The sequence below is a fragment of the Oryctolagus cuniculus genome, chromosome 10, assembly GCF_964237555.1.
Source record: "Oryctolagus cuniculus chromosome 10, mOryCun1.1, whole genome shotgun sequence".
Lineage (NCBI taxonomy): Eukaryota > Metazoa > Chordata > Mammalia > Lagomorpha > Leporidae > Oryctolagus > Oryctolagus cuniculus.
In genome coordinates this window covers 65,994,412-66,003,530 of record NC_091441.1, presented here as the reverse complement: position 1 = coordinate 66,003,530, position 9,119 = coordinate 65,994,412, and positions in this window count along the sequence as shown.

The window sequence follows — 9,119 nt, the reverse complement described above, 5'->3', positions numbered from 1 at the left end:
ACTAAACAGATAATTTGCAAATATTTTTTTTCCACTCTGTGAGTTCCCTTTTCACTCTGTTGGTCCTGTTCTTTGACACACAAAAGTTTAAAATTTTAATCAAGTCAAATCCATCTATTTTGTCTTTTGCTGCCCGTGCATTTGATGTCTTATACAAGAAACAATGTTCAAACCCAATGCAATGAGGCTTTCCTCTATGATTTCTTTGAAGAGTTGTACAGTTTCAAATCATGTTTAGCTCTTTTATCCATTTCGAGTTTTTTGGGGTATAGGATGTCAGGCAAGAGTCTGACTTCATTATTTGCCTGTGTTTTCTCAAATAACCATGTGTTGAAAAGACTGCCCCTGCCCCACTGAGGGTAATACTCACCTTTAGATCTTTGGTTTTGCTTTCCCAACCCCTCCACATCCCATGTCGCTCAGGTAGAGTCAGGTGCGCAGGGTTAATTGTGCTTCACCTTCGGGATCCACACCACCGACTGCACGCACAGGAGCCACGTGTAGAGTGACTATGATGGGATTTAGGCTGTCTGCTTTGTACAAATGGTAAAACTTGCACAGAATCAAAATTACCCTTAAAAATCCTTAGCACAGGGCTGGCACCGCAGCTCACTAGGCTAATCTTCTGCCTAGCAGCGCCGGCACACCGGGTTCTAGTCCCGGTCGGGGCACCGGATTCTGTCCCGGGTGCCCCTCTTCCAGGCCAGCTGTCTGCTGTGGCCCGGGAGTGCAGTGGAGGATGGCCCAAGTGCTTGGGCCCTGCACCCCATGGGACACCAGGAGAAGCACCTGGCTCCTGCCATCGGATCAGCGCGGTGCGCCGGCTGCAGCACACCGGCCGCAGCAGCCATTGGAGGGTGAACCAACAGCAAAGGGAGACCTTTCTCTCCGTCTCTCTCTCTCACTGTCCACTCTGCCTGTCAAAAAAAAAAAAAAAAAATCCTTAGCACAGTGCTTGGTGTTCGGCACAGCAGTCAGCCTGTGTCAGAGTGCCTGGGTTAGAGTTGGAGTGCCTGCTCTGCTGCTGATTCCAGCTTCCTGCTGATGCAGACCCTGGGAGGCAGCAGTGGCAGCTCAAATACATGGGCCTCTGCCTTCCATGGGAGAGACCTGCATTGAATTCCTGGTTCCTATCTATCTTTGGCTCGGCTCAAACCTGATATTGTGGGCATTTGAAAAATGAACCAGTAGATGAGAGATCTGTCTCTCTGTCTCTGTCTCTCTCTGCCTTTCTTTTTCTTTTTTCTTTTCTTTCTTTCTTTCTTTCTTTCTTTCTTTCTTTCTTTCTTTCTTTCTTTCTTTCTTTCTTTCTTTCTTTCTTTCTTTCTTTCTTTTTACAGGCAGAGTGGACAGTGAGAGAGAGAGACAGAGAGAAAGGTCTTCCTTTGCCGTTGGTTCACCCTCCAATGACCGCCACAGTTGGCGCGCTGCAGCCAGTGCACCGCGCTGATCCGATGGCAGGAGCCAGGTGCTTCTCCTGGTCTCCCATGGGGTGCAGGGCCCAAGCACTTGGGCCATCCTCCACTGCACTCCCGGGCCACAGCAGAGAGCTGTCCTGGAAGGGGGGCACCCGGGACAGAATCCGGTGCCCCGACCGGGACTAGAACCCCGTGTGCCGGTGCCGCAAGGCGGAGAATTAGCCTATTGAGCCGCGGCGCCGGCTTCTCTGCTTTTCAAACAAAGTAAATAAAAATATAAAAAGAAAAATCCTTAAATCACCCCGAATTCATATCGAATGCCACTTCTCAGTGAGTCAGTCATCACTAGTTTCCTTGTGTGTGTTGGAAATGACTGCTTTTTCCTTCTATTCCCTGAGTTGAGTGTCAGATGTATTGGTTGGCCTGCACATAGGGCATTTTATATGAGAAATATGGATCTGTATCAACAAATTCATCTTTGGGTGGCAAGATCTTGCAGTGTGCTTCCCCAGGTGCTGTGATTGTCCTTGGGCACAGCAGAGCCCCAGTCCTGGCCCCTGCTTGTTCCAGGGTACACTCACTGGGTGCAGGAGGTGGGCAGCAGCTCAAAGAAACTGTATTCTCACTCCCGGTAGGTGGGAATTTGAGTGTGTTAAAGGGCATATAATGTAGTTCCACTGTAACACGGGCAACTGTGCAGCTGCTGGTTCTGCTGGTTCCAGAATCACTCCTGGGCTGCTCCTACTGCCTCACTCCTCTTCAGGCTCTGTTAGCTGTGACTACCTTGGCTTTCTGACCACAGCGTGGCCTTTTGGCCTTGGCGCTTCTCCTGTGTTAACTACACCCAGTGATCTGCCTTCTGGATTCTTGGAACTCTGTCATTCTTGTGTTGTCTTTTGAGGCTGAGTTTGCCTTTGGATTAACCTCACAGCTTGAACTGCTGGTCTGTGGGGCTCAGGTTCCAAATGGAAGTGCTCGCCTTGCACTCCCACCCTTGCGTGTGCCAGGTCCCCTCCTCCCAGGGTTCTTGTTACCCACTGGAGAGCGAGATCACACCCTGGAATGTTCTTGTTCTCCTGGGATCTGCTCCCCAGATTGGCCCTGGGTGTTGCTTGGAAGTTTGCGGCGGTGGCTGGGCAGCTGGTGCTGCGGGACACCCCGACCCTCCCTAAGTAAGGGAGGGAGCTTCCCTTCACTTCTGCGGCATCTTCTGTGGTCCAGGCTGCCACGGGCAGACCCTGAAGCTACCTGCTTCACTCTCCTCTGGATGCTCATCACTGAGTCTCTGAAAAACACACTCTCGATTCTACGTTCCCCGTGTTGCTGATTTACCGAAGTGTGCTCACTTGTTAAGCTTACACTTGGCTCTTCAAGGAAGACTCCTTGGTCCTGTAACCAGTGACCATCTTGGGCTTCTCTGTGTTGACTGGCACATTGCTCTGGTTACTTCTAGGGAGAGATTTTCCATGGTCTTCTTGTCACTGGTTTACAATAGCAAACCAGACCAAGCACCCACGAACTATAGTTTTCCACACTGAACGGTTGTAAGTATTTCTGCCGATGCTAAGTGAGTAGACCTTCTACCACACACATTGTCTACCTCCAGAGCTGCTGGGGAAGCCAAAGAAAGTGCTGACCAAGTCTCTCACTCCCTGAGCTCCAGAGAGAGAGAGATGGAGAGAGAGAGCGAGCAAGAGCTGGGCCCTGCCACTCTTCTTCCTCTCCAGCGTCCACAGAGCTCCTAATGGGGTTTTAGAAAGCGCACGTGGTACCATTTCTTGAACACCTGCACATGCCATCACTGTGATTCACCTACATGAGGGTGTTTCACCTTCACAATCCCCAGAGGATCGGCCTTGAATATCTCAGCTGTGGTCCATGGACACAAAATTCCGGGTAGCTCAAACTGACTGGCCTACCAGTTTTCTTTTGCTGTAACAAAGTACCTGAGACTGGGTTACTAATGCAAAAAAAGAGAGGTTTATGTAGCTCACGGTTTTGGCAGTCACAGCATGGAGCTGACATCCACCAGGCTCCTCTGTCTACAACACGGCAGATGGCGTCATGGCCAGAGTGCACGCAAGAGGAAGACATCACATGACAAGACAGGAATCTATAAATGAGGGTTCCCAAACAACATTAATCTCTTCCAAGGTCAGTGCCTACAGTGACTAACCTCTCCTCCCTGGGCCCCATCTCTTAAAGGTTCTGCCACTTCAACACTGCCACATCAAGGACCAAACTTTTGGTGCACGAATTTTCCAGGGGACACACTCAACCCACATCCAGACCATAGCAACCTTGTTTTGTCTGATTCTAAAATCCATGTTCTAGGCAGTGCCCAGCTGATAAACCTCATCTGTGTCGCTTTCGTCGCTTTCAGCATTTTTCTTCCCTCTGCACTCCGGCCATTAGCCACAATTCACAGCAGTACTGCATTTTGTCCTTGGCTCTGGGGTGGAGTCCCAGCTGTAGTTCATTCCTTAATTTCTCCCTCATTCTCAAATCATTTGTCTTAAAGGTAGGCACGGCCCTGGGCTAGGTACTCACAAGGCAAACTGGCAGCACTAGTAATGGGAGATAATGACTCCATAGCCTTCCCTTTGATTAAAATGCTTGCAGTGTAACAAAACTCCAGCTCAGAGGACCAATGGCAGAAAGTTGAAGTACGTAGCGACCTGGAAGGGAGCATATTTTTGGCAAGTGTTAGGGGCTAAATGATCTTCTCCCAACCCCAGGACCCAAGGATGCAGCTATATTTGTACTTTAAGAGGCAAATTAAGCTTGGAAGAGTCCTTAGGAAGGGCCCTAATCTGACATGACTGCTGTCCTTACCAAAGGAGGGCTTAGGACACAGACAGGCACAGAGGCAAGAAAACGTGGAGACACAGGGAGAAGACAGCAACCGCACACCAAGGACAGGGACCCTGGAGGAAACCAGCCCTGCTGTGACCGCACGCTAGACTTTGTCAACATCCTTCCAGTCTCAGAGCACACGACAGAGCCAGTGCATACGGGCTGGGGACAGCAAGGCCGCTGAACCGGGTGGCGGGGAGGAGAAGATGGGCCCTGTCTCCTTCCTGCGTCCTTCTCAGTAAGTGCTGGAAGGAGCCAGCAAGGGCTGTATGGCTGGCACTCTAAGCACTTTGGTGGGAAATATGAGCTCAGAGACATAGTAGTCAACTTCAAGGAGCCGGGCAGACAGGCAGTGTGATGCAGCATAGAAACACCTGGGCCCAGCACACGAGGGGACCGCAAAAACTGTGCAAAAAATGCAAATTAGGGAAAAAAAACTATGCATGGCTTTCAGCAGCGATCAACTATCACGTGCTGCAGACCATGGTAGACTTAACAGAGGCAATGCCAACAGCCCTTTGTGGCTACTGTGATAGGGAGGAGGCAGGGTGTGTCCTTATCAGCCCAGATGTGCACCAAGACCCAAACTGAGCACGAGTCGGTCCATGGCCACCACCACAGCTGTGTCCATGGTCACCACCACAGCTGCTCCCTGTGGCCTGGCAGGTGGAGGCAGCCCCACTCAGGCAGGCGAAGCCCCGTGAGAATTCCCAGGTTGCAGCCAAGAGAACACAAGGGCCAGCAGCCTCTCAGGCTCTGGCTGCTCTGCTCATTCTTGTCTGCAGGAAGAGAAGCAGCACCAGCCATGGCAGGACAGGGTATGTGGAGGACATGGGGTAGGGGCCCTAGCTGAACCTCCAAGGAGGACCCAGCCCTGTTCTCAAAGAACAAAGGCCGATTTGCAGAGAAAGGGTGGAGTCATATCTTCTCCTGAAAGACAGAGCCTCTCCCTGGCGTCATAGTCCTTTGGCGCCTGGAGACATGGTTTTAGGGAGGTGGCTGTGGGTATAGAGAGGGGACAAAGCCCTTGCGGATGATCGTGGGAGGAAACCATGGAGGAGGCGACGCACCAGCAAAGAGCAACAGAGCTTCAAGGTTCTTCAGTGAGTTTGGGAGCTATTTGATGGGAGGGGGAGCAAGCTCAGGAAGCCCAGGGTGGCCTTGGACTCTGGGAACTTGCCAGGCCAGTCTGATCCCACCTAACCAGGGCTCCCATTTCTAGCCACAGCAAACTTTTTTTTTTGGCTTTTAAAAAATTATTATTATTATTATCATTAATATTTTGAGAGGCAGAGAAATAGAGAGAGACATACACAGAAAGCTCCCATCTGCTGGCTTACTCCCCAGATTCCTGCCATGCCCGGGGCTGGGCCAGGCTAGAGCCAAGAGCCAGGAACTCAATCCAGGCCTCCTGTGGGAGTGGCAGGAACCCAGCCACTTGAGCCTTCAACTGCTGCCTCCCAGGCTCTGCATGAGCAGGAACCTGGAGTCAGAGGTAGAGTCGGGACTCCAACCCAGTCAATCTAATGCGGACATGGGCATTGTTAAAACATTTGATCCTGGGTAAATTCTTTTTAAGAACTTTTTATGTATTTAAAAGGCAGAAAGACCAAGAGACAGAGCTAGAGATCTTCCATCTCCAGAAGCGAAGTCAGGAACTGGGAACCCGAACCTGGAGGCAGAGGACCCAGCCCCTTGAGCCCTCATTGCCGTCTCCCAGGGTGTACATTAGCAGGAAACTGGAGTTAGAAGCAGAGCGAGGACTTGAACCTAGACACTCCAATATGCAAGTGATATTTTAATGCTCACCTCTCTGTGAATTCTTTAAGAGGCAATATCCAACCTGTGGCAACATGGGTATTCCGTAGAGTGGAAAGAGCCAGACCAAAGAGTGCATCTGTATAATTCCATTTACAAAAGTTCAAGATGGCCGGCGCCGCAGCTCAATAGGGTAATCCTCCACCTGTGGCGCCGGCATACCGGGTTCTAGTACTGGTCGGGGCGCCGGATTCTGTCCCGGTTGCCCCTCTTCCAGTCCAGCTCTCTGCTGTGGCCCGGGAGTGCAGTGGAGGATGGCCCAAGTACTTGGGCCCTGCACCTACATGGGAGACCAGGAGAAGCACCTGGCTCCTGGTTTCAGATCAGAGCGGTACGCCGGCCGCAGCGCGCTGGCCACGACGGCCATTGAAGGGTGAACCAACGGCAAAGGAAGACCTTTCTCTCTGTCTCTCTCTCTCACTCTGTCCACTCTGCCTGTCAAAAAAAAAAAAAAAAAAAAAAAAAGTTCAAGAAAAGACAAAACCAGTGTCTGCTGGTGGAAACTTGAATGGTTATTTTCCAGCCAGGGAGGGGAGCTGCTGGTGGGGACTGGCTGGAGGCAGGTTCTGGGGTGATGAAAATGCTCTGTCTCTACTATGTAGTGGCTTCCTGGCTCTGAAACTCAATGAACAGTGCACTTGCAATCTACGCATTTTACTCATTTAAATTATACTCCAATTAAATTAACACACGAGTCCTTCTAGGTGCCTGCTATGTATGCTTGGCCCTGCACGTCAGTGGCTTCTATACCCATGTCTTTACCCAAATGCAGGTCAAAAATATTGAGAAAAATGTGTCTATACTAAACATGTATAGGCTTTTTCATTACTCCCTGAAAATACAGCAACTATTTACATAGCACTTGTATTGTATTAGCTGTTGTAAGTAATCTGGGGATGACTTTTAAATATATGAGAGGATGTGCATGCAAATACAATACCATTTTATTTTATTTTTAAAAAAGATTTTATTTATTTATTTATTTGAGAGGTAGAGTTACAAACAGAAAGGGAGATATATAGAGGGAGGTCTTCCATCTGCTGGTTCACTCCCCAAATGGCCGCAATGGCTGGAGCTGAGCTGACCTGAAGCCAGGAGCCAGGAGCTTCTTCCGGCTCTCCCACGTGTGTGCAGGGGCCCGAACATGTGGGCCAACTTCTCCTGCTTTCCCAGGCCACAAGCAGGGAGCTTGCTCAGAGGAGGAGCTGCCAGGACTTGAGTCAGCACCCATATGAGATGCCGGAACCACAGGCAGAAGCTTAGCCTACTGCACCACAGTGCCACCCCCAACAATACTATTTTATGGAAGGGATTTGAGCAGTCACATATTTTTGTGTCCTTGGGGGCCCTGGAACCAATCCCTCACAGATAACAAGGAATGACTACTTAAAGCATTGTGATTAGGTCCATAAGCTACCAGCACAAACCAGCTAGAACTTGCCCTGAGGAGGTGCAGAAGGGGTAACAGCATAGACAAGGTAAAAGACACGGTCCTAAAGTCATAACTGAAGATAGACAGCAGAAATGCCCCCAAGACAGAGAGGTGCACAGTGATATCAGGGCAGAGGTGGGACAACGGCTTCTAACTGGAAAAGCTGCCTAGGTTTAGGCTTGCTCAAGCCCGCAAGCCAGTCCAGCCAGAAGAAACCGCAGAATGAAGGAAGGAGGGCAGCACGGCTGGCAAGCAGCAGATACTTTAATTTGGTTGAGAGGCAGGTCCTGAGAAATGAGTAGTAAAAAAAAGAGAGATTAGAAAACAAGCAAGGTCAGGGCCAGCATTGTGATGTTGCAGGTAAAGCCACCACCTGCAACAGCTGCATCCCAAATGGGTGTCAGTTTGTGTCCCAGCTGCTCCACTTCTGATCCAGCTCCCTGCTAATGCGCCTGGGAAAGCAGCAGAGGATGGCCCAAGTCCTTAGGCCCATGCACCCACGTGGGTGCAGAAGCTCCCAGCTCTTAGCTTTAGTCTGGCCCAGGCCTGGCCCTTGCAGCCACCTGGGGAGTGAACCAGCAGATGGAAGACCTATCTCTCTGTGTCTCCCTCTCTCTGTGTAACTCTGCCTTTCAAAATCAATCAATCAATCAATCAATCAATCTTTTACTAAAAAGCAAAAGAAAACAAGCAGGGTCAATGTGTACAGGATCTTGAATGGATTTTATTAGTAGGTTACAGAGGAGGTTTGAGCAGAGACATGACTCGGTGTGATGGGCCCATTAAACTCGGGTAGGGAGAGTCTGGAGGGTGGGGCTGGTTTGTACAGCCATCCAGTGTCTTGCCATCCAAAGAGAGGTCTGTGGAGCAGCGGCACTGGCTGTAAGAAAGGCAGATTGCCTCCTGAACCAGAATTTCACTTCAACAAGATCCCCAACTCATTGTAAAGGAAATATTTGAAAGGCAGAGTGACAGAGATGAGACACACACACACACACACACACACACAAGGATCTTCCACCTGTGGTGGCTGCAAAGGTCAGGGCAGGGCCAGGCCAAAGACAGGAGCCCAGAATCCCATGTGGTCCCCAAGGGGCAGAATACTTTGGCATCATCCCCTGCTTCACCAGGTGCATTAGCAGGGAGCTGGGACAGAAGCAGAGCATCCAGGACTTGAACTTGTGCTCTGACATGTGATGGCGGCATTGCAAGCATCCCGCTTCACCCACTGAGCCACAAAGCGGCCCCACCCGGTCATTCTTACACACATGGAAATTTAAAAAGCACTGGCCTAACAGTTAGCTACTGGAGAGTGCTCTTGGGTGTGGGCAGGGGTTCTGAATCAGTCTTCTAGTATCTGCAATCCTAACTAAGCACAACAAATACAGTACCAACAAAACATATGTGGATAATGGATCTTCATGTTGCTGTTTGACATGACCGGAAGAACAGTTTATTTCTGGAGACCTTCTGAAGAGCAAATGAAATCTCAGACTAAGTGAGGGGTAAAAATATCCAGAGCAGAGACGCTGTCTCTCCTCCATTTCACATTGACATCTTACAAAGCAGGCCTCGGCGGGCTGGTAACAGCAGAA